The 24,669-nt window shown below is 40.6% G+C and overlaps 2 long non-coding RNA genes across 2 annotated transcripts; both read left to right on the top strand.

Moving 5' to 3' along the window:
* On the top strand, positions 1–22,516 carry LOC120549840. Its single transcript, XR_005637442.1, has 3 exons — positions 1–152; positions 350–593; positions 21,763–22,516. It is a non-coding gene; the product is annotated as an uncharacterized LOC120549840 (long non-coding RNA).
* A 224-nt stretch (positions 22,517–22,740) lies between these two features.
* LOC120549841 lies at positions 22,741–24,012 on the top strand. Its single transcript, XR_005637443.1, has 2 exons — positions 22,741–22,955; positions 23,670–24,012. It is a non-coding gene; the product is annotated as an uncharacterized LOC120549841 (long non-coding RNA).
* The last annotated feature ends 657 nt before the right edge of the window (positions 24,013–24,669 follow it).

Raw genomic sequence — 24,669 nt, 5'->3', positions numbered from 1 at the left:
TGCAGCCATCATTAATGGGTTTGAATACACCTGTGCTTTTCCTACTATGACATGTCAACATGTCTGCCGTGAAAAAAGGTCTATCTAAGCCAATCAGAGATCACTGCCACAGTCTGAGACGACATGTAGAGCAAGTTTGAGAGAGAAATATGGTGAGCAGAGAAAAACTAATTTTAATGTCGAGATGATGGATGTTTGTAGACTTAATTGTACCTTTAATGTTTCGGCACAAGTGTCATTTTGCAGCTAACAGTCGTGCGCAAAGCGCAGTTTGGTAACTTGTTATCCTGTAGTTTTAAGGGAAGTGCAGCCAGGTTAGCCGCGTTTTTTCTTTTTTTCTTTGTCTAAGCTTTGGAAACGTGTTAAGTGTTAACGTTTAAAACGTGGACGTTAAAGCGGAGTCAGCTGTAAACGCCGGCCGCAGCTTTCACAGAGGACTTCGCTGGAGGACAGTGCTAATTAGCCGTTGTGGCTACTGTCTTGGGACGGGGGAGCCACTCCGCCGCCGGGCCTGCGTTGCCACACAGACGGATCGCTTGCCAAACCTTGCCTGCAGCTTGTCTCATCAGCCCAGCTCGTCGCGGATCGGATGCGTGAGTAACAGAGGTGTTTCTATCAGACAGTGTGTGTGTCCGCTCATTAAAAGGCTCAGAGGATTTATTTCTTCATATGTGAACTAATATATATGCTAATATTCTGAACATTTAAAAAGGTTGCGCCTGGTTAAACCCACAATTATAAATGCATTGACTGTTGATTGTGGTAAAATGTTTCATGTTAAAGTAAACTGTTTAATCATAATCTGAAGTAGGGCTGGGCGATATGGAGAAAATCAGATATCACGGTATTTTTGACTCCATATCATACGGAAACGATATTGTAGTGTTGACTATCGGTGCTTTCACAAAATATTTACACAAAGAGATTTTTGATAAATAATCTTCAGTAATTTGGATATGATGACTAAGTGGGTAAAGGCAAATAATAGAACAGCTACAACAGTCTGGTAAGTTCAGAAAAGTACATCACTTTACTGTAATGCAGCCTTTAAAACAAAGAAAAGACAACACTTATGTCATTTCACGATATTACGATATCCAAAATCTAAGACGATATCTAGTCTCGTATCACAATATCGATATAATATCAATATATTGCCCAGCTCTAATCTGAAGCATTGGTTAACTCTGGTTTAATTTAAAAGGGTGCCTACATAAGTTACTCATGCCTATAAATAACCTCTATAGCTACTGGTAAAGGGAGATTTAGTCAATTCACCATCAACTGCCAAGCACTCAGGATCCTGTTCAGTAAAACATGAGTAACCTCATCTAGTATTATACTTCCAGTGCCAGGAAGGGGTTACATTTGTATATTTATTTCAATAAAAGTAGTAACAATTAGATAAAACAGATACACTTAGAATATCTTTTGTTTCTTAAAATGGAAAATAAAACTGAACACCCTTTGTTTGTATACTGCATTTTTATGTCGACTGACCAAAAGCATAGCGCACTGTCTATATGTTTTTGGTGTTAATACCTACTAGTGCAGTGCCCGTTAAAAATGTGCCTGTTTGGAACGGGCCAGTTGCTTGGCCTGTGGTATTGCTGCTTGTAGAATTCTTCAAAACCAAATTGTACCCCAAAATAACTTACAGAAGGACCCCAAACTGCAATGCAACTCCACTGTATAGCCTATACTACTACACATTTTAGCTGCCAAAGCTCCGCTGCTCTAGCCTAGAAATGTAGACTCCCCCTAGCGGCAGCAAATTTAATTTGCAGCCAGGGGGGTCTAGGCACTCTCTGTTGACTTGCGAGCTGGAAAAACCAAACTCTAGTCAGGCCAATCACATTGTGTATAGAGTTGGTGGGCGGGGCTTATGGCTGCTGCTGCTGCTGGGAACAGCGGTCTTCTGGAAGACTTGGAGTTAAGCTTTTCTTTGAGAAATGAACAAAGAACGGCACAGAAATCATTCTCAAAAAAGGAAGATGTGTTCGGAGTTTTGCCGACCGGATACGGCAAAAGTTTAATCTATCAACTAGCTTCGTTACCTTCTTCGTTGGGGTGAATTGGACGTCAGTATACGGGCTTATCTTATCTGCCAACCGTTACCTTGAAACCATCCAGCAAATAGACGGTACCGTAGGGTGATTTAACGTCACCGCTCATTTTACACGCAGTTTAACAACAAAACTAAACGCTGAGTGAACATTACTAGCTACGTTTTTCGTGTTGGTTTTGTTGCACCCCCACTAACCTGGAAATGTTAATACAGCGTGTCGGAGGAATACGGCGTTCTCCTGCAACCAGAGGCAGAGGGGCCGTCACAGCAGCGTTAGCTAGCATTAGCTTATTGTGTCATCTGGGGTCTGATAAACAGTAAATTCATCAAAGTCAGCGTGCCCAACACTATTTTCCAATAAACTGAAGCTGTCAAATTTCACGGGACCTGCTGAGTACGGATTTCGTCGCTGTTTATCACTTATTGAGTGAAGTAGTACTCGCCCTGTTTATTTGGTTGCCATTACTTTGCGAGTGATGATGTCCTGTCACTGTTCCAGTTGATGTAGATATCTATGTGCTCATCCTAGGGGGAGAGAAAGCGAATGACAGTTCAGTCGAGCAGATGGCTCTACGACTTTATCACTTTTCATAACCCGCCGAAGGAATGGTGGCGCGTGGTGTACATAGTGGAAACCCTGTTGTGCGTCTGCCCTATTTTTGATACCGTGGAGCTGGAAATTTTACCGTGGCGCACTGCCACTATGCTATAAACATAGAAGAAACACTGTGGTCTATGCCACAGTTTTTTATTTTTAAAATAATCTTAAAGGGTTGAAAGGCTCAGGCTTAAAATGAAGGCATTACAACCCTTTCTATAACACAGTTTGCCCAGCCTGATTAATCCAAATCCTTTTTTCTTAAATGAAACTATAAAGTTACTGATCTCTGTACATTAGAGAGTTGTAATGTTGTTGTTTTTTTTTCTTTAAATCAGACACATTTAGATAAATTCTAAAGTTAAAATGTTGATGGGATGTATCTACATTTCCCAAAGATGCATCTTAAAAGCAAACAGCGCAGAGATAACAATGGAAACCCAAACAATGACTAATGATCCATCTCTGTATGTAGCAACATGAGCACGAAATGAAAAATCTCACAAGGTGCAATAACAGTTTGTCTCGGTGTGGCAAAGAAATAAAGACAAGGATAGTAAATACACACTACGTGTGGCCATATGGCTAATGTTTAGTGCTGTTTTTCACATCATTAACCTGCAGCATTTAGCTACTAACAGCAGGTATCTATACAGTACATGTGGGTAATTAGCAGTGACGTCCAAATTAAGCTTCATGAACCATTAGTTGTATTTGTTGACCCAACTAGATGGCGGTCTTTATTTAGAGAAAAATGCTGAAAGGACGGCAATTCAGTGTGCTTTCAACACAGAGAAAGCCAACTATTGGGCTCAGAAAATTAAGAAAATGCTTCACGCAGCTTCATTTGGACATCACTAGTAATTAGTGCTCTGATAGTTTCTTATTTAAAGACATAAGCCTACTGTGCATCAGTCTACATGCTTTACTTTAAGACTTGGTGAATGCAGTAATGAGCATATCACAGAGGCGTACACAAATAGTCAATCAGAAAAATAGAATTTTTAATGAAATTTTGTTTATTTTGCACAATAAAATCAAGGCAACAGTAACCCAAGAAACCAAAATTATCTATCTATCTACAGTACAGGCCAAAAGTTTGGACAGACTTTCTCATTCAATGAGTTTCCTTTTATTTATTTTTTAAGACTATTTACATTGTAGATTCTCACTGAAGGAATCAAAACTATGAATGAACACATATGGAATTATGTACTTAACAAAAAAGTGTGAAATAACTGAAAACATGTCATATTTTAGATTCTTCGAAGTAGCCACCCTTTGCTTTATTTATTAATAAGGGAAAAAATTCCACTAATTAACCCTGACAAAGCACACCTGTGAAGTGAAAACCATTTCAGGTGACTACCTCATAAAGCTCATTGACAGGGGTTTGCAGAGTTACTTGGCTACTGAAGAATCTAAAATATAAGACATGTTTTCAGTTTTTTCACACTTTTTTTGTTAAGTACATAATTCCAAATGTGTTCATTCATAGTTTTGATGCCTTCAGTGAGAATCTACAATGTAAATAGTCATGAAAATAAAGGAAATACATTGAATGAGAAGGTGTGTCCAAACTTTTGGTATCTATCTATCTATCTATCTATCTATCATTTTTTTAAATTAAAATATAATTTTTTTAAATCTACAAATTGAACACTAGTAAGCACTGAATAAAAAAAAACAAGAATGTTGTTGGCTGCATAAAACAACAAAGGCATAAAATAAATTACCAGAATATAGATAAAATGGTGATGTGTGGACGTATGTGTGAGTAGTTAATAGAACATTATCATACAAAATGGTGTGTTTTTCTAGAGCAGTCATGGGGCAAATTTCCTACGTCTACAAAGTTTGACATAAAAAAATAAAACACGGAAACATAACTTTTAATAACAAAATGGATACCAACTGTATAACTACCTGGCCAATGTATATCCAGTATCAACCCAGCAGCAGCAGTCAGATCTAGCAGCCCCCCTGAGACAGTAGCAGAGGTTAGGAGACTGTCTCCCAGATGCAACTTGGGTCAGAATAATGCTGCCTGTACTTCCTGTGTCCTGCAAGCATACCCTCCGGCCATGTCTGACATCCCCCTGGACTACTTGTGGAATCTGCTGACAAACACAAAGGATAAGTTGGAGAAACAGGACTAGGGCTGGGACAGTATGGATTTTTTTTCTTACCGCGGTTGAAAAGCAATAAATTCCTGCGGTAGAGTGGTATACCGCCTTATGAGAGTAGCGTAAGTTAGAGCGAGAATGGCAGGGTGCCTTAAGTGAGTGACGTCAGTGACTGTGTGGTCACGCAAGGAGAGCGAGCGTTAACGGAGAGTAGCATATGAGTGCCGCTGTGAGGAAAAGCGAGAGGAAAATAAGATAGCAAAGATGATGTAAAGTGAGTTAAAAGTGAACAATAAAACAACAAGCTAGCGCTTCTCTAGACACGGTGGCTTTATCTATTGTCAATACTGCTGGTAAAGTTCAGAAAGCTCTTTTGTCAGTAAAATATAAATAACAGTTTGCCGACAATGCCGAGTGAAGCTCCGTCTAGCAGCTGAGCAGACAGAGAGCAGAGAGGGCGACTCGGTAGTTCGCTAACTTGTTGCTCTTTCTACCAATATAAGCTGCTCGGTTTTAGGCTATGAAACGTGCACGCAGGCTGAAATTCAACTGTGCCGTTTTATCGGGATAAAGCTATAAACGGAAGGAAACGCTGCTAGGCTAATGTGCAATGGTAAACACTGCAGCTTGTTAAGCTAGTTAATGTGTCTACCTCAGCTGAGAATGGAGAAATGTCTTTGCCTTTCCTACCGTTGCCTAATACACAGTAGGAAAGGCAAAGACATTTCTCCGATACAAGACATTACACAGGTACTCTCGCATATAGGCCTAATAGTCAACACGAATGGAATGTTATTATGTGTCATGGAACATTGCGCTCCCCAACTCGCTAAAGGTCGGATTTGCGCCATCTTTTAATAAGATGTGTAATATAAGTTTTAGTAAACCTTGAATCCATGTAAGACACAATGTCATTGGACACAATCCATGTCATTAGAATCAATTAACCCCTGTCATTGCACACAACGTGCGCACATGTGCAGGCCAATGTTTTTTTTGCGGTGATGACGGTGACAAACTCAGACGGTAACCTTCCCAGCCCTAAACGGGACACAACTTGGACCAGAAAGATGGAATTACACCCGCAGAGACTCACTACGGAAGGTTTACTGCATTTCAGTTTTCATTGTTAACGTCAAGGGAACATAATTGCACTCTAACAAAAATCACCCCTTGACAGGTTTATTCATTCATTTTCTATACATGCTGATTAGAGTTCAGTGGCATCACTGGAGTTTATTCAAGCAGGCAACTGGACAGAAGACGGTGAAACATCCTGGAAATGTTAGAATCATAGCTATACCACTTTATAAACAATAATCAAGATATTTGTATTGCCCTATAGTTCCCTGATGAGGGTGATGCATCTGTTAATCAACATCAGGGTCTCAGCTAGCTGACTGACGACTGGTGAAAGAAATTGATGAGAAAAAGATGGTTGGAGCTTTGTTGTTAGACTACAGTATCATTTAATTCAATAACTAGTGCAAATTTGTTATTTAAATGGTCAGTTGAGGCTGGCTCCAAAAGGAAGTCAATCCCCATAGACCTCCGTGTTAAAATGCCCAACTCTTCAGCAGAAATAATAGTAAAATAGTTTACAGCCTGGTTTTAAAAAAAAAATAAATAAAAAAAAAAAAAGGGTCTGGTTCCTATAGCTAAGTTCTCCTTCTTGACAGCTGTATGGCGGAGCGCTAGCTGTCTGCTCTACTGGACGTTTGTGGTCTTGGTGCCTTTGGAGAATTTGTCATGCAGATATAGGACACATTTTTGGATTAGCTGAGAATTAGGCAGAGTCGGGCACTGGCAAGATGGTGATGGCCCAATTTGGGCTTAATTTTGGTTCTTCAGAAATCTACGGAGACTCCATATTTTATGCAGTCTATGGTTGACCTTTACCTGGCAAGGGTCTCTTGTGAGTCTGTCAGGAGGAAGGTGCAGATAGGATATGATACAGGATACCACTGTATGTGTCCCATTTCCAACTAATGGCTAACATTTGGTACCATGACCATGATCTTTTCTAGGACTTGAATGTTTTCTTTATTTTTTGGGGGGGATAAATCTAATAGCGAGATTTAATTGAGATTTTTTTCAAGTTTTAGCTAAAGTTCAATATTAGCTGTGTAACAGATAGCTAAAACATGTCATGGAGCATTATAACATGAGACGCCATCAAAACTGCTCTATATTCCTATGCAAGGATGAGAAGATGGATATGAATTGCCAGCAATAAGTGTTTTTCTTTGAAAAAGCATGGAACATTGAACAGTTAAACTGTTTTCCTATAAACTTAAATTTCTGATATGCCTCAGTTCAATAGCAGCATCTACATATGGCACCTTCTACGATCATGTTAAACAATGTATTAAAAGATAAATGAAAACTCCATTGAAAATAGGACATTTAAGGAAACTATTTGTAATATGTAACATTATTTCAGCATTTATCTTATGAAAAAACTGTTATAAAAAGTTACAAACATTTAACTAAATATTGCACATTTGAGTAATCTCGGTCTTCACGATTGGTTAATTGCATTCTTTCAAATCTCGATTTCGATTTGAAAACAATTAATCGTTCAGCCCTAATCTTTTCCTAATCTTAACCTAGTAGTTAACTAAATCAAACCATAAACCAGTCCCTCCAGGAATTTGCGATGTCGCGATCCTAACATCAATAGTGAATAGTCACGCGAATTCAACCAATCACGTGAATTCGGTGCAACTCGCAATTTTGACCAATCACCGCAACTTTACCGCAAATTTGACCAATAACCGGAGTTTCTTGAGACTTCAACCAATCACAGCAGTCCCACGTGCCAGACTTTGCCTGAGTATGTGACGCTGAGAACCATTGACCAAGCGGGAGTGAGAGCGGGTTGACGTGTGTGTGACTCGACCTTCTCACATTTACCAACAAAACGTTCAGCGAAAGACCATTTCAGACCGTACTGCCAACCTGTGTACACCTTAACATCAAAGTCCTCTAATGCTTTCTCACTCTAAAGTCGCTGAAAGCTGCTGCTGTTTAAATCCTGTCAGCTCTCTGCAGCGGGCGGAGCTGACCTAAATTGGGGACAGCTACGCTCGTTATCGTAAGTGCAATGATAAGTTGAAGTTCTATAAGTAACGTTACTTTATCAAACCGTATGGATATGTGTCCCAGGCCAGAATAGGAAATTAACTAACAATGTAAAGATCAACAAGCCATTGACAGATATGTTCAAATTTCATTCATTCAATAAATTATAATTTTCTTTTTTTTTGTCTCAAATCCACCAGCCTTTTTCATATTATACAAACATTTGCAACATGCTGAGCCTTTTTGGTAAGTTTCCTAGGAAAACGCAGCCCAGAGTAGTTTTATTCTCCCTGAAATAAGTTTCCTTTTTATTTATAAAAAATTATACCGAAAAAAGCATCTCCTGAAAAATCTGGCATTTTGGGCCGCAACAGTTTTTTAAAAAAAAAAAAAAAAAAAAGCTGCGAAATCCTGGAGGGACTGATAAACACAGCGGCACCAGTCATGAATTTTGTATTTCTTACAATGTTCAATATTTAAATATCTAATAGTGTGTTTATACAAAGTTTAAAAATTTGTAACAAGTATGTGAGTGAGAAAAACAATGTATTCTCCAGTCTCTTTCATCAACTTCACTTGAACTCTGGAATCCAGCAGTGATTTCTTTGTCTCAGTCTGATAATAAATGATCGATTGGCAAAAAAGGGTCTGGTTCCTATAGCTAAGTTCTCCTTCTTGACAGCTGTATGGCGGAGCGCTAGCTGTCTGCTCTACTGGACGTTTGTGGTCTTGGTGCCTTTGGAGAATTTGTCATGCAGATATAGGACACATTTTTGGATTAGCTGAGAATTAGGCAGAGTCGGGCACTGGCAAGATGGTGATGGCCCAATTTGGGCTTAATTTTGGTTCTTCAGAAATCTACGGAGACTCCATATTTTATGCAGTCTATGGTTGACCTTTACCTGGCAAGGGTCTCTTGTGAGTCTGTCAGGAGGAAGGTGCAGATAGGATATGATACAGGATACCACTGTATGTGTCCCATTTCCAACTAATGGCTAACATTTGGTACCATGACCATGATCTTTTCTAGGACTTGAATGTTTTCTTTATTTTTTGGGGGGGATAAATCTAATAGCGAGATTTAATTGAGATTTTTTTCAAGTTTTAGCTAAAGTTCAATATTAGCTGTGTAACAGATAGCTAAAACATGTCATGGAGCATTATAACATGAGACGCCATCAAAACTGCTCTATATTCTTATGCAAGGATGAGAAGATGGATATGAATTGCCAGCAATAAGTGTTTTTCTTTGAAAAAGCATGGAACATTGAACAGTTAAACTGTTTTCCTATAAACTTAAATTTCTGATATGCCTCAGTTCAATAGCAGCATCTACATATGGCACCTTCTACGATCATGTTAAACAATGTATTAAAAGATAAATGAAAACTCCATTGAAAATAGGACATTTAAGGAAACTATTTGTAATATGTAACATTATTTCAGCATTTATCTTATGAAAAAACTGTTATAAAAAGTTACAAACATTTAACTAAATATTGCACATTTGAGTAATCTCGGTCTTCACGATTGGTTAATTGCATTCTTTCAAATCTCGATTTCGATTTGAAAACAATTAATCGTTCAGCCCTAATCTTTTCCTAATCTTAACCTAGTAGTTAACTAAATCAAACCATAAACCAGTCCCTCCAGGAATTTGCGATGTCGCGATCCTAACATCAATAGTGAATAGTCACGCGAATTCAACCAATCACGTGAATTCGGTGCAACTCGCAATTTTGACCAATCACCGCAACTTTACCGCAAATTTGACCAATAACCGGAGTTTCTTGAGACTTCAACCAATCACAGCAGTCCCACGTGCCAGACTTTGCCTGAGTATGTGACGCTGAGAACCATTGACCAAGCGGGGGTGAGGCGCGGGTTGGCGGTGTGTGACTCGACCTTCTCACATTTACCAACAAAAACGTTCAGCGAAAGACCATTTCAGACCGTACTGCCAACCTGTGTACACCTTAACATCAAAGTCCTCTAATGCTTTCTCACTCTAAAGTCGCTGAAAGCTGCTGCTGTTTAAATCCTGTCAGCTCTCTGCAGCGGTCGAGCTGACCTAAATTGGGGACAGCTCGTCGTTATCGTAAGTGCAATGATAAGTTGAAGTTCTATAAGTAACGTTACTTTATCAAACCGTATGGATATGTGTCCCAGGCCAGAATAGGAAATTAACTAACAATGTAAAGATCAACAAGCCATTGACAGATATGTTCAAATTTCATTCATTCAATAAATTATAATTTTCTTTTTTTTTGTCTCAAATCCACCAGCCTTTTTCATATTATACAAACATTTGCAACATGCTGAGCCTTTTTGGTAAGTTTCCTAGGAAAACGCAGCCCAGAGTAGTTTTATTCTCCCTGAAATAAGTTTCCTTTTTATTTATAAAAAATTATACCGAAAAAAGCATCTCCTGAAAAATCTGGCATTTTGGGCCGCAACAGTCTTTTAAAAAAAAAAAAAAAAAAAAAAGCTGCGAAATCCTGGAGGGACTGATAAACACAGCGGCACCAGTCATGAATTTTGTATTTCTTACAATGTTCAATATTTAAATATCTAATAGTGTGTTTATACAAAGTTTAAAAATTTGTAACAAGTATGTGAGTGAGAAAAACAATGTATTCTCCAGTCTCTTTCATCAACTTCACTTGAACTCTGGAATCCAGCAGTGATTTCTTTGTCTCAGTCTGATAATAAATGATCGATTGGCAGCGTTAATGGCTCACGTTAAATTGTGTGCATCGCACATCTGTCTTTATTCTCGTCTCCTTGGGAACCAGCAGACACCGGTCCCAGACATACTGGGAAAACTGTACCGGCTGAAACACCAGGGGACCGCGGGACATTGGCTGCCTTTGTGAAGTGTCATCCCACAGCAGCCTACAGAGTATATCTTGGTGTTGTGAATGTACTTGCGGTGTCTTTATGTTCTACAAAGCAACTTTTCCTTCCACCAGTTTTCAGTGATGCATAAAATATTGAGTTATTTCATAACTGAGAAGAGCAGGTCACATTTGGATTTTAAAATCTTTCGCAGGCATAATGCTCTCAAGTAAAAGTTCAGCATTTCATGGCAGAACTGGGACAAATGTAGAGGAAAGTATTTTTTTGCCACACTGTGAGCAACCCAAGAAACTATTGCTACAGCGAGTGTGTGCTATTTACAGACATCCCAAAAAAATGACAAAAGGCTTTGAAGGATCAGTTTAAATCTATGCCCTAGATGATGCTACTTAGCTCTGCCAGCGAAGTCACTTATCAAAGGTCAATCCTCAGTCATCGGAGGGCTGTTTTAAAAAAAACAAAAAAAAACAATGACAAATTAAAATATATTTGGGGTTATTGAAGAAAACAATCAATCCTTCAATAAAGCAGTTGGAGAGGTCCCAAAATGGCAAATAAGAAGCACTAATGAGCAGTGGATTTAAAAGTCAATGAGCTATTGCTGGCTTAGTCTGTCGCTATGTGTTTAGGAATTAACCTGTAAGAAAACAGCACTGTGGGAATGGTGAAATATAAATATGAAAAGAAATTTAAATTATTCAACTTTTTATACACCGTTTGTAGTGCCTATGTCCGAATGAAGCTTTGTGAAGAATTTTCTTGAGTGAGATTGTCTCTCTCTGTTCAACAAAGAGTTGAAAGCACACTCAATTGCCATTGCCAGAGTGCGGAGTAGATAAAATTCACAGTTCTGTATCTGAGGCCTATCCACATGTACACAGGTATTTTTTTTTAAACCAGTTTTTTGCCATTCTTCGTTCTCAAAAAAAAATACCCATGACACAAATACTGTTTAAAAAACATCTCCCATCCTCAGCCAACCGTTAGTTTGCTGTGAAGTTAAATGACGCAGGGTGTTTTTTTTTTTTTGCTCTGAGCTGAAGTTTTCCCAGCAGGCAAAACGCTTCGGACTCATTAAAAACAGCCCCAGGCTGCTAAAACATGCACTGTCTGATCAGAATTAGAAAAGGGTTTATTTCCACAATAACTTGCACTTAATTTGCCTTGGTGAATAGTGTATCCATAAACAAACATATTAAACAGAAACCAATGTATACATAGAAAACAACTGTTTTGCAGAAGAGACTGCCTGGGTCCTAACTGTACATGTATGTTTTAAAGATGACCATTGGATAACTTCAGCCAGGCTTTAGTTTTCATTTTCTTTGTCCAATTTTTGCCACACTGAAGGCCCTGACACACCAAGCCGACGTCGTTGCCTTTGTCTCGGTCAAAGATTTGCACTGGAAGACACCGCGGAGACTACAGCCGATGGCCGAGCACCACTTACGCTTTTGCGCTTGCGTGAGAGGAAATAACTCTCCATACCGGCAGGCGGTGGTAATCTATTAGTCATTCAACAAGGGAAACCGGATAATATTGCTATGATAACCCACAACAGAGTTTGCTTGATCAGCGGCAGAACCAAACAGAGCCTATGGTCCCTCTGCTTTACTCCCCGCCGGGAAGACAGCGGACAACGGGAGATGGCTAACCAGACTGTGCCGCTCCCTGGCTGTCATCCGTTCTCTCGGCAAAGGGGTCTTCCTACAGTGGGAGCGCAGCAACCAAACGGCAGGCTGCTGGCTCGTTTGCTAACTTTAACTTGCTAATTTCACCCATCCAACATGCCTTCATCATACACTGGTTACTGAAAATTTGCCAAACAAATTGTCACTCATCTGGCGATAGCAATGTGCTTCCCTACGATGTGACAAGAGCGTGTGAATTAAACATTAAGTTGTTACATTTTACTAATTTAGAGGCTGGCTAGTAAGCTAGCTTGCTTGCTAGGGGGCTTATTGTTCAGTGGTGCAGAGAGCGAGGTCTATTACGGCCTTTTATATTAACTATCACAGTATAGGATATTATTATTATGTTAGTATATTTTGTAATTTGTAGGTATGTAGAGATCTTTCAAAAGACATGTTATTGTTGGAATAAATATACCTACATAAGTAGTTATGTATATCTTGATTCTTGTTGAATCGGCCGACAAAGGCAGACGCGTGGTGACGGTGCAGGACACGCCACACAAACTAGGGTGACAACCGACGGTTGCCTTGGTGTGTCAGGGCCTTAATTCTAATGTCCTTTCAGACTCTGCCACTCCCTCCTGCTCTGCATTAACTGCTGATTACATTCACCTGGCCTGGCCTGACCCACCCTCATCCTCACCTGCTCCTCATCAGCTAATCAGCCCCTCAGTATATGTACGGGCTCATTCTGTCAGCTCTTTACCAGATTGTCTGGTCTGTTTAACCTAGGTTTCCAGTGGTCTGTCATGCTGATCCTGCCTGTTTGTGTTTAAACCTGCCTTTTTAGTCTTTCCCTTTTTGCCTTCCCCTACTGGATTTGCGATGCTGATTGACCACCTGGTTTGACCTGGTTTTGCTTACTTATCAAACACTGAAAGAAGAGAGGCTAAAACACAGAAAAAGCTCAGTTTTTAAAAATACCCATGAAAGTGTGGACTAGGCCTTAATAAGATTAGGAAGCTTTTACACTCCAGCAACCCCAGCCAAATTAGTCATCTGAAATAGTGTTACATTTGCCTGACAAACGCGTCTACACGGCACATGTAGTGTGAGCAGCAGGTTAGCAGCAGCTTCAGTGCTCTGTGTCTACATGGGATGCTTTCAGGCACGTAATTGAAGAGTAGCCCCAATGTGTTTTGGCGGTAAAAGTACCTACGCACAGAAATATTCCCATGTATAAAACCGGCCGTACGCCAGGTCCCACGCACCTTTCCTTTAGACGTCACAATCGACGTGAAATTGAGCGCACGGAAGGGACTATAAATGTGCCCCTGACGTCATGCACCTTTTTTGAAAAGCACAGCTGAAATTGATAACCTTAACGATGCCTCAATTCCATCAAGTGTCCCAGTAAGATATTTCAGTGAGTCAGCATGCATTCAACATACCAGGACCTCTCCTAAGTGGAATGCAGCCATCATTAATGGTTTGGAATACACTGTCTGCTGTGAAAAAGGTCTATTCTTTGTCTAATCACAACGGGTAATCTCACTGCTGATGAAACAAAAAAAAAGAATTTAACAGACTGATTGAGGTGCTGATCGCGGAGGTGGGGGCAAGGTTCTGTTTGGAGGTTTGTCATCTCGGATAAGCAATAAAAGAAAAACCCCAGAGTGGCAAATGGTGACCGGGCAGTGAATGCACCCAACCATGTAAAGAAGAGAAGAAAAAAAATAAATAAAAAAGAAAAGGTTTAATGTCAAAGTGGAAATCAAGAAAAGGCTTGCAGCGCCACACCAGTTGCCAAACATATATGTCCGTGTCAGTCCAAATTATGCACAATAAGCAGTTTGAACCCACTGACGTAATGCCGTGTATTTAGTAAGTTAACTGAATCCAGCGTGAGGGAGAAGTGAGGCCAGTGTGTTCACGGTAGGTGACCGTGTGCACAGATCCGCTGTGCCACGCATGGATGAAATAATGAATTAGTAAATACAGTAACAGAAATATGTGCAGAATTTAGACAAATGAACAATGTTCTACACAACATAGCCTACATGTAAGAACTCCAGTTCATTTCCTTGACCTTGTTCACTTGGCCTACTTACACATCATCCACGGGATTAATTGCGCATCACATGAGTTTGCCCACCTGACACTGCGTTTGTTCCCGGGGAGATGGATCCGTGCGAATCGCCTCTCTCGCTATGTGACCCTCAGCAACTACAGACTCACGGACACGATTGCATTTTTCCTGTCCGATCTTTTTGTTGCACAGTGAGTAAGATATTTCATCTGTGGGAAATGCAGAGGATGGCTGAAAGTATTTTGTAAGTGGATTTTTCATTCATTTCACGCCCTTATGTTTAACAGACGTTAAGTAGCTTGAGAATTACACGGTTAATAGCAGACGGATCTCAAAGTGGCGTATGTATGACACGCCAATTCGTATGCGTTTTTTGCGTGTTATCAAGACGCATAATCGCTTTTTAGCGTGTTTATCAACGCCGTTCGGCCGCCATTGACCTACATTACGTGTGAATTTTCGCCGTAGCGAGTAGTATGCAAGGACGTAAGTCCGTGGAAGGAGGTTGGTTGGGCTGGTGGATGGGTCAAACACAGGACTTTAACCCAGGGGAGCCGGGATCGCGTCCCGCGTGTGGCTTTTGTCAACCTTCTTTTTTTTTTTTTTTTTATATAAGCCTTCCCCAGTGTTTCGTTCCTAAACCCAACTGTTTGTTTCCCTAAGCGTGTGACGTTAGTCACCGTCGTGTTTTTGTCCTGTTTTTTTTTTTTTTTGTTTTTTTTTTGTTACTCAAGTCTTTCCCAATGTTCTTTTTTTTCCTAAACCGAAACTTTTTATTTTATTTTTTTTAAACGCACGTGTGGCGTTGTTCTCGTAATAGTACGGCACGTTCTCTCAATCAGACGACGCCACGTGGTGTGTATGTTTACATCCGCTGTATACAGCGTAGATATACACGTGGAAAGCTCAAAATGCGTACAGATAACACGCCATTTGGCTTAAGGAAAGTGGCGTGTATGTTTACGCAAAGTCATGATGCCATGTTGGTTAATAGTATCAAAGATGTAAAACATTATCCACATAAATGATCAACCTTTTTATGGAGTATCAGCAGATATAATTTGTTAGTTCATAGTCAACGTCATAGACGTATGACAGTAACTGAAGTGGAAACTTTATTTTGTAATGCAGTTTTCAGTTAGAATTTGCCACGTTACAAAGCCAGACAAGAGTTTGCGTGAAGCCCCGCACATTTTCACGTCATGTAAATTTTTATACATCACACAGTGTACGCAGCGTTTATACATGAGGCCCCAGGACACAGTGATTGTAGCTACGTGGGATAAAATGGAAGACAATAAAAATACACTTTGGGTCATGTTTACATGAGTAGCATACAGTGCATGTAAAACGTGAGCTGTTACGGGAGCTGTAGACGGCTGGACCAATTAAAATGGAAGCGTTGGGTTCCGTCTGACGCATGTGAGGCAGACGACGGGATATCGTTAACGACACTACTGCGGTGTAGAAACGCAATCACCCATCGATTAGATCAGATCCTCAAGCCTTTCTCTTGTAACTTTAATGGAACATAGGCAACTCTTTGAAAAGCATACATGCAACGCTAACATCTGCCTTGCACGTCAAAGTATGTAAGCTAAGCAACCAAACGGGGTTATGTCGGAACAAAATTACATTTTCCCTTTTTATACTTAAAATACTTGGGCTAACTAGCTACATGGATACTGGCTTTTTGGGATCTGTAGCTGCCTCAACCTTCGCACCATATCCTACATGTCAATAAGAGACTAAGATTATCTTAATAAGCTAGCTAGCTGCAGCTGGTAAAATTAGCGGGCATCAATTGTTTTGTCAGCTGGCAAAGTTAAGAGGAAGGGACTAGAAATGAGAAGCCTGCTTTTGTCATACACTGCTGAGAAATGTCTGAAATCAGGGACACATTGTTTCAAAAATTACTAAATTATCCGCCACGGTTATCATTGTGTGACTTAAACTAATGGAAAGCTTAGCAACGGTAGTCAGTGAAGAGGTCAATATTTTTAGTGTTTCATCTCATAGAATTTGGGAAAATATGACATGTGCGTGAGCATTTAGTGTACAAGGTTTAATGTTTACCGAAGTAGTAGTAGTTGTTGTTGAATCGGAGTCCAAACAAAAGCAGGGGGAAACCTTCCCTCCCAAGTGTCATGGCTTCTCTCTTTCTGATCCCCACAGGGCTGAAACCATATATATACGTAACGTAAATGTGATGTGAGCAACGTGTCTGAAAGTTATGTCTTCTGGTAGCTGTGCCAAGAGAAATCTCAATCATTCCCAATCTTAAAGAGACGGAGAGTGTAGGTATATGTAAGGAGATAACATAAGCACAGGCTAATTATTGCTAACTAACATGCTAGTTAACATTAGTAATTAAACATAAACAGCTAACGTAAGTCGAAACTGCCTGCGAGCTTCTCCTGTACTATACGGTAATACTATGTGACACAATCGTTAGCTTATTTTTACAAAAACGTCTGCTACGGAGCCATAACGTGAGGTACAAGGTAATGGAGCCTTTTATACATTGTTGTGTTTCTTTAGAACTAAACAATGGACAAATAGAGTCTTTAAACATTTCTGATGTAAAGTTATTCGCTGTCAAAGTGGCGCCAAAATGAATGCTAGTTTGTGGAATGCTAACGGGAGGTGATCTCTTTGTAGCGTCAAAATGGCGCCATAGGAGGTTCGATTTCTGAAGCGAAGCTTACCCCCTTGGCTGAAACCCCAGACCAAGCAGCAGGAGTGTTTTTTTTTTGTTTTTTTTTTTCATCTTCCAAGGCTCTTCCCTACCCCTGCTCTTATAAGAATAAATTGAGCAGCCTACCAAGGCCCTTTGTAAGGCGAGCCTAGTAATGGTGCAGGAGGGGGGGAATATTGCTTTTTCCATATAGTGAAACTCCCGGGTGTATTACTTAACTTGCAACGGAAAGGTCAGGTCTCACTGGAGCGCAGATGCAAGGACAGCAAAGAGTGAATGTTTTCAACAAGAAAATGCTTACCAGTGCAAATGATGCTGAAAATGTGTTTCTGCATATTCCACATCTGGATAATAACACCATAAATAAAAGGTTCTCAAGCTATTTTATCAGTGAATAAAAGTACAAGCATATATTCTAGAAACGTGCTTAAAAGACGGACTAATTAACTTGAGCCCTGTTTTATTATCAGTTCAACCTGTCAGTCATTTAGAAGTGTGTTTTCCAGTTTCTGGGCAATAGAAGAATAACTGTATAGTTGGCATGAACTGTATTAGCCACAATGATCAAAAACACAAAGAGCTGAAGGGGGGGAAAAAAAATAAAAATCAACAGAAAATACAAGGGGAAAGACATTTGAGCACAATCCACACTCTTTGACATGTCATCACTGGAAAGCACATTGCTGCAACCTCTTGTCATTTCAAACTATATTAATTTTATATTAAAATGGGTCAAATGGGCTTGTTAATAAAAGCTCAGATTTGGATAGTGTAATAAACCGTTGCTATTCCTCAAAACACAAAAAAGACATTACTTGGTCCCTGAGCGTCCGCCAACTTTCGCTATTCTTCTTCCATCTGAACGCTCTGTTTTCTTTCCAGTGTCAGACGTCTCACACTAATTAAGTCCCGCTGAGCCACGGGTCCGTGGCGAGTTATCCAGCTGAGCGCTACAGATTAATCATGTGGCGGATCGGCAGGGGAAGAGGGTTCATCCCGCCCCCACACCACCCTATTTTTCCCCTGCGTTGGCACACCTTTTTGATCTCACCTGGGTCCTATTTCACTATTTCGATTTAGCCATGGGCAGCATTTTTTTTTTTTTTTTTTTCCCTTCAGATTCCCAGGGATGAGAGGAAGTGTGCTTTTTAAATGGAGCCTTCTAAGACTCCCAGTGGATTGGAGCCACACTGGGGCTTGCACATCAGTCTGTCCCTTGATTTTCTCTGAGTTATGATATTGGAGCCTGACCTCTCAAGCAGCCACTCCAACTGTGAGATATTGTCGCAGTACGGAGACAATGGGTTCAGCTGGTCATCTGGATTTAGATGAAAACCTGCCGTATGGTGAGGTTGCATCAAACTGAGACAGTGACGGTATATCCAGTAGGGATGCACCGAATTCAGGATTCGGGATCAGATTCGGCCGAATATTGGGCTTTTTGACGGGGTTCAGTTTCTTTTGAAACCTTTAGAATTTTTTTTCCACCGAACCCTACGCTTGCACTACGCGCGCTATGCTGGTCGAAGCAATGACGCCGCCGTTGATTACGGGAAGGTGTTTACGTAGGTGGACCGTTCAATGCAGTAGGCTGTGAGAAAGTGAAAATGGAACTCGTGAGCAGAAAAGGCGCCGCCTGGCAGCACCCCCAGCCAAAAGAAGGCGGCCCAAGCAGAGCCACACACCCAACCCGCAATGCCGACCTGTCCCACAGCGGCAAGGACCCCAAACAACACACAACATGGCCGCTGCAAAACACCGCGCATGAAACATCCGAAAGCATACGAGTTGTACATGAAGGAATCTACAGACGCAGAAACGCAGCAACCCCAGGTATGGCACAGGAAGGACAGTCACAGCTAAAAACTTGTGTTAACCACACAGTGCCTGTCCCGGGCTGTCAGCTGTTCTCTCTGCAAATGAGTCTCCCTACAGTGGGATCGAAGTGACCGAACAGCTGGCTGCTGCTCGTTAGCTAATGTTAGCTTTCTGATTACACCCACCCAACATGCCTTCATCATACACTGGTTAGCGAAAATTTGCCAAACAAAATAGTCACTCATCTGGCAATAGCGATGTGCTTTCCTACGATGTGAAAAGAGCGTGTGAATTCAACATTAAGTTGTTGCATTTAACAATTTTAGAGGCTGTGGATGTTGTTTACTTCATTAATGTGTTGACTATGTTAATGGACTCAGGATGGGAGGAGGATTCGGTATTCGGTTTCGGATTGGGCAGAATCTTAACTAGTGGATTTGGTATTCGGCCAAACCCCAAAAATCTGGATTTGGTGCATCCCTAGTATCCAGCATTTCAAAATAAAATGTGAATCTCATTTGGGCCCGTATTCTACTTTACACCCCTACTCAGATCATTTTGCAGTGCATGTTGTATGTTATTGGACTTCTTGACATTCACTAATTTCATCACCTTAACGGGTAACAATTTAGCAGTGTCAAAACTAAATTACCTCCTGCCCTGGCTCACCGAGACACCCTGAATAGGAAGCCACACATGACAATAAAGTATGATAGGTGACACTTCAATTTCTTCCTGTCAGTGTCATCCTATTGACAGCAAGCCAGTAGCAAAGTGCAGCACAGATGTTGCAGTGGTATAAGAATAAACAACAACAAAAAGGCAATATGTGTATTTTGATTGTAGTTCTTAGGTATGTTCTCCCTTCCCATCCTTAGAAGGAGAAGATTGGTTGGTTGAAAGAGATGTTCAGTTGGATTTTTTTTTTTTACATTTTTTTTTTTTTTTCCTGAGAAGTTAATGATCACCATTGTTCACAGTAAAATGGGTCTTTTTGTAGTAAGGAAAGCTCAGAAAATCCTTCTAGTAATAGGAAATAAAGAGGAAAAATGGGAGAAAATGCCAGTTAGCTGCTGACTTTGCACCAGTGAAAAGAACCCCTGTATTAATCATCAATGCTATAATATAAACTTGCAGGGCTTCAGAATCTGCACTTGTTTTTATTTTGTCTTTAGGGCTTGATTTTCAGAGAAAATGGCAGGATGCCGTGCTGTTTAGGGCTGACCTCAGCTCTCACTGCTGTCATATTTCTACATTGCACTTTCATGAGACCACCTGCCATTCAAGCAGTGTGGGCCAACTAGAGACTGTCCTCACCAGAAAATTGATAGCACTGGTGACATGGACTTGTGGGCATGCAAATAACTATTGTTGTCTGTGAGAAGCAGTGGCCAATGCAGCAGTACATTGTTATAATACAGATGATTGAGAGTATAGCTCCTCCTACCACAGACCAGTCTTTGCCTCCTGTCTCTTACTAGTCTCACATTGCTAGACTGATCTCCATAGTGCTGTTTTAGTGCTGGATTAGGGTCTGGGAGATGGGAGAAAAATGTGCTCTGGTTTATTGGCATTTCTTTAAACCAATCACAATCGTCTTGAGCGGCTCTAAGCACCCGGCAGAGCCACGGTTTTTTAATCGTGCAACAGAAAACTCAGATTGGACAGATAGTCTAGCTAGCTGTCTGCATTTACCCTGCAGAGATCTGAGGAGCAGTTAACCATAGTCCTCATAAATCCACCAGAGTTTAAAATTCCAACACAAAGAAAGCGGAAGGAAACATCAGTCCGAAAAGAGTGAAATCCGGCGGAATTTCCGGCGGCAATGGCGCAATCCCAGAAGTGGAATGTCGTGGATATAACCTAGTCTTACCCTAACCTTAAGTAATTTCCAGTTGCCTTAATTTAAACATTTGGACCGGAAGTATTAAACTTGTGGATAACCTTTGGAAGAAGGTATCGGAGTCTTTAGGAGGGGTGGTCGTCTAACATGGGTCAACTTTGAGGGCCCCCTGACTCCTGAAGGATTGATAACTCTAGTTAATCAAACCACGTTCTAACACGCTCTCATATTGGTAAACATGAAGAAAAAAACATATGGGTGAGGGGCGAGGTCAGAACGTGATCGTTTTCTACTTCTGATTGCACCATATATAAAATATATATACAATAATATAAATTTGTGGTAGACCTAATTGCAAAAGGAATAGGCTGTAACGTGAACAGGGGGAAATATTTGCTTCAGCATTCTAGTGCATGATGCTTTGTCTGTTCAGCTATTACTGCTCATGCTAACTACTGCTCTGTTTATTCAACATTTTAATTAACTGGGTTAAGGTGGAATCATTGTTTTGAAATTTCAACAGTGTGTATACGGACATTTCATGGATCTAAACTGAAAGCTGTGATGCTATCTGACAAAGATGCAAGGATGCGGGGCATTGCTGGCGTGTTATTTTTAGAATGCAGCGTTTTTGCACTTTCTGTACATTGCTCTGGTTTGTACCAGCCCGCCGCCTCCTCCAGCTCAACCTCTCCCACGATCATCACTGAAAACGGCAGTGTGCTTCCCCCTCAAGCACCTGCCTCTCTCACTGATGTCTGTGAATTCCAAAAAGCATCAAAACATCCTCTTTCTTTCTTTCTTTCTTTCTTTCTTTTTCTTCATATCCCTGACCATGCCTCACTCTCGCTCCCCTTTTCTCCTCGCCCCCCTGCCTCATAGTCCGAGACAGATAATCAATATCCATGGCCCGGCATCCCAAGTCTTATTGACTTTGTTTTTCAGGAAGACTCCATAAAGAGTCATCGGGGAGATGTCACTGCCTGTTCCATCCCCTGGCATTGAAACCTCCGCCGTTGCAGCAAAAGACAAGAAGTTGCGGACGAGCTCTAGCTGCCCGCATGACCACTGGAATACCAAGTAACTGTGAATGGAGACAGCAGTGCCACTTTCCACTGGCAAGAGAGACAAGGTTCAGCACCATGTGCCGAGAATACAAACAACACCCCGGGTCCTTCACAGATTCAGAAAACGCTCCTGTGGTTTTCGGATGTGGGGCTGCAGGATATTTTGACGATTCACATGACAAGCTGCTGGGTGCATTAAAGGGCCAGTATGTTTTTCTGCCCCATAGCAGAACGTGACCATGAAATATCCATCGATGGTCGATGGGGGTTGTTGATCAATACCAATGGCCGTAAATTACTGGCACCGAGGGTTTTGTCTTTCACCTGAGTGTCAAGGTTTGCCAGATTTGTTTTGTGGAAGTTCTTGCAGGGTTGTTTGAAGTCTTTCTAGCACAAGACCGATCAGTAAAGGTCATAGAGGACTAAATGTCCCTAAAAACATTAAACAATAGACGTCATCAAACACCATACCGTAAATTCTCCTAAAGCCCGTTTGTGTGGCTGACATGAGCCAATAAAGGCTTGTCCCTAATAAAGACCGGTTTAAAAAGATTTTGAAGAGGTTGAATTGCCTGTAGTTTAATGGCTTACATGGTACATTTATGGAGCCAGGACAGTGACAGTAACCTGTAGTATTGAAAATAAAAATTGGCATTGAAACAACAAATATTGGAACTGAAAAATGTTGAACTGAAATATAAAACACAAACATCAAAAAGTATTAATCTCACAATGCTATTATTTTATTTCACTTTGACATTTGTTTGGATTATGATAGGTTTTTCAATGCCAATCTACATTTTTTCTTGATGTCTGACTTTTTTCAGTGACGTTTTTTTACTGCTGCAGGATTTTTACAATGTCACTGGTTTTCAGTTTCAACTTTCTGTCACTGTTTTGGCGTAGGGAGGAGGGGCCTGAGAGGAGGGACAAAGGGGCGTGGTTTACAGGTAATTTGCATAGGCTACTGGGAGAGACCGCACCTCCACAGGCATCCTCACCGATCCATGTGTTATAACCACACACCACCGCAATGGCTTCCACAAGTTCACCTGGAACCTCCAAATCTATGTAAGTCTGTTTATTTCTGCCATTTTATTTCACGTAGAAGCAGGCTGGTTTACTGTTAACTTTAAATGTAGGCCTAATCTGTGCTGTTTTGACAGAGGTTAGAACTGTTCTCTTAATACATCCATGGTTAGCACACGTCAGCTAACGTGTGGCTAATTATAGATAATTCTCCCGCCGGGGATGTCAATCTATCTTTCATAATCTAGTATTTATAATAACAGTAATTCCTGTCCTTTAGGAGTCCTAAGGCCAGTGTTACTGCTGGTGCACGAGGCTTGACTCGCTTGCATCTCTCATTAGCTCCGTCATGGATGTCTTAAGAGAACGAGCTCAGCTCTCTTACCTGTCGCTAACACTGGCACGGAGCGCTAACCGCCTCCCCCATAACTATCCTCCAATCACAAGTATAGCTGCTGACTGACAGGTTTCTAGGCAAATCACACAGGCAGCAACGCGTTTACTGACATCTCCTAAAACTGGGAAAACACAGTTACTGAAAACCGCCTTAGCTGAACATAAGTTAACATTATCATGTAAACAGTCCAGTACAATATTTTATAACTGTTAAACTGATATTATCGGTTAAAGGTTTACTTGGACATACATGTATAAACTTGTTTGTAAACAAAAACTAGTATGTCTGTAGTATTTCTGGCTTAAAGGCATAACCTTTACATTTCTCATCCGATTTCACTAAGTTGTGTATAATTACAGGCACCTTCGACTGGGAGGCAGCTTATGGAGAGACTGCTGAAAAGGCTTCAGGAAGTTCTGCAACGTCAGCCTGTGGATTTTGACTATTTACACTTACACTGTTTTTAGTCATGAAATGGGACTTGTACCCTTTCGCATAGGCCAGTACACATTAACCCTCATATGCATTATCATTGCATTTACTGTAATTTGTTATGAAATAGAGAGAGAATTCTTACTTGAATATATTTATTTATTATTCACTGAAAATGTATAGATTTAACTGTTTTGCTGGAGTCCATACTGTAAATGCATGTCATTTCAAAAACTGTTAAGGATTAAAATCAGTACTACATATAAAGTAGTAGTGGTATTTGTCATTTTAAAATAACAAACAAAATGTTTTTCCTGTGTTGTCCTGCCATGTTTATGTGTAAAGAATCACATAGTTAAGTGCAGTCATGCAAAGCAACTCATCATTGGCTGCCCTCAGTTCTGCCACAGTCTGCGGCCTCAGAGGGCACTGGATGGGTGGTAAAAGTACTCCACTGGCAGACTCTTCTGTCACTCTGTCATGGTCCCCTCCAAAAAAAGATCTTGTATATCCTGTAATTGACAAGTAATGTTAAAAGACTGAAGTTGCTTTTAGAATACTTCACTAAACAATTACTTTTTTGTAAATTAAATGCACACTTTAGGTGTGCATTTAATTGGTTATGCACATATGGCCATAATAAACATCCAAAACAAAATTGAAAAAAAAGGTTTAATTGAACATTTTGAAGCTGCACAGGGTCCTGGAGAAGTCTGGTAAAGTGTCAAGGTCCCTCTGGAGGCGTGGTACAAATATATATAGTGGGTACAAAATAAATGCAGACTGTTGGAGGGATTTAGCAGGCGACCCTCTTAAAGACTGACTCATCAGTGCACTATTAATATCACTTTAAACCCCCAAGTGGGCTAGCTGATGTGGTATTAGCTAGCGTTAGCGCTTGTTCAACGGGAGACTTACTACAATTAG

The sequence above is a fragment of the Perca fluviatilis genome, chromosome 20 (assembly GCF_010015445.1).
Source record: "Perca fluviatilis chromosome 20, GENO_Pfluv_1.0, whole genome shotgun sequence".
In the NCBI taxonomy this organism is placed as follows: domain Eukaryota; kingdom Metazoa; phylum Chordata; class Actinopteri; order Perciformes; family Percidae; genus Perca; species Perca fluviatilis.
This window is presented reverse-complemented; position numbering and strand designations above follow the sequence as displayed.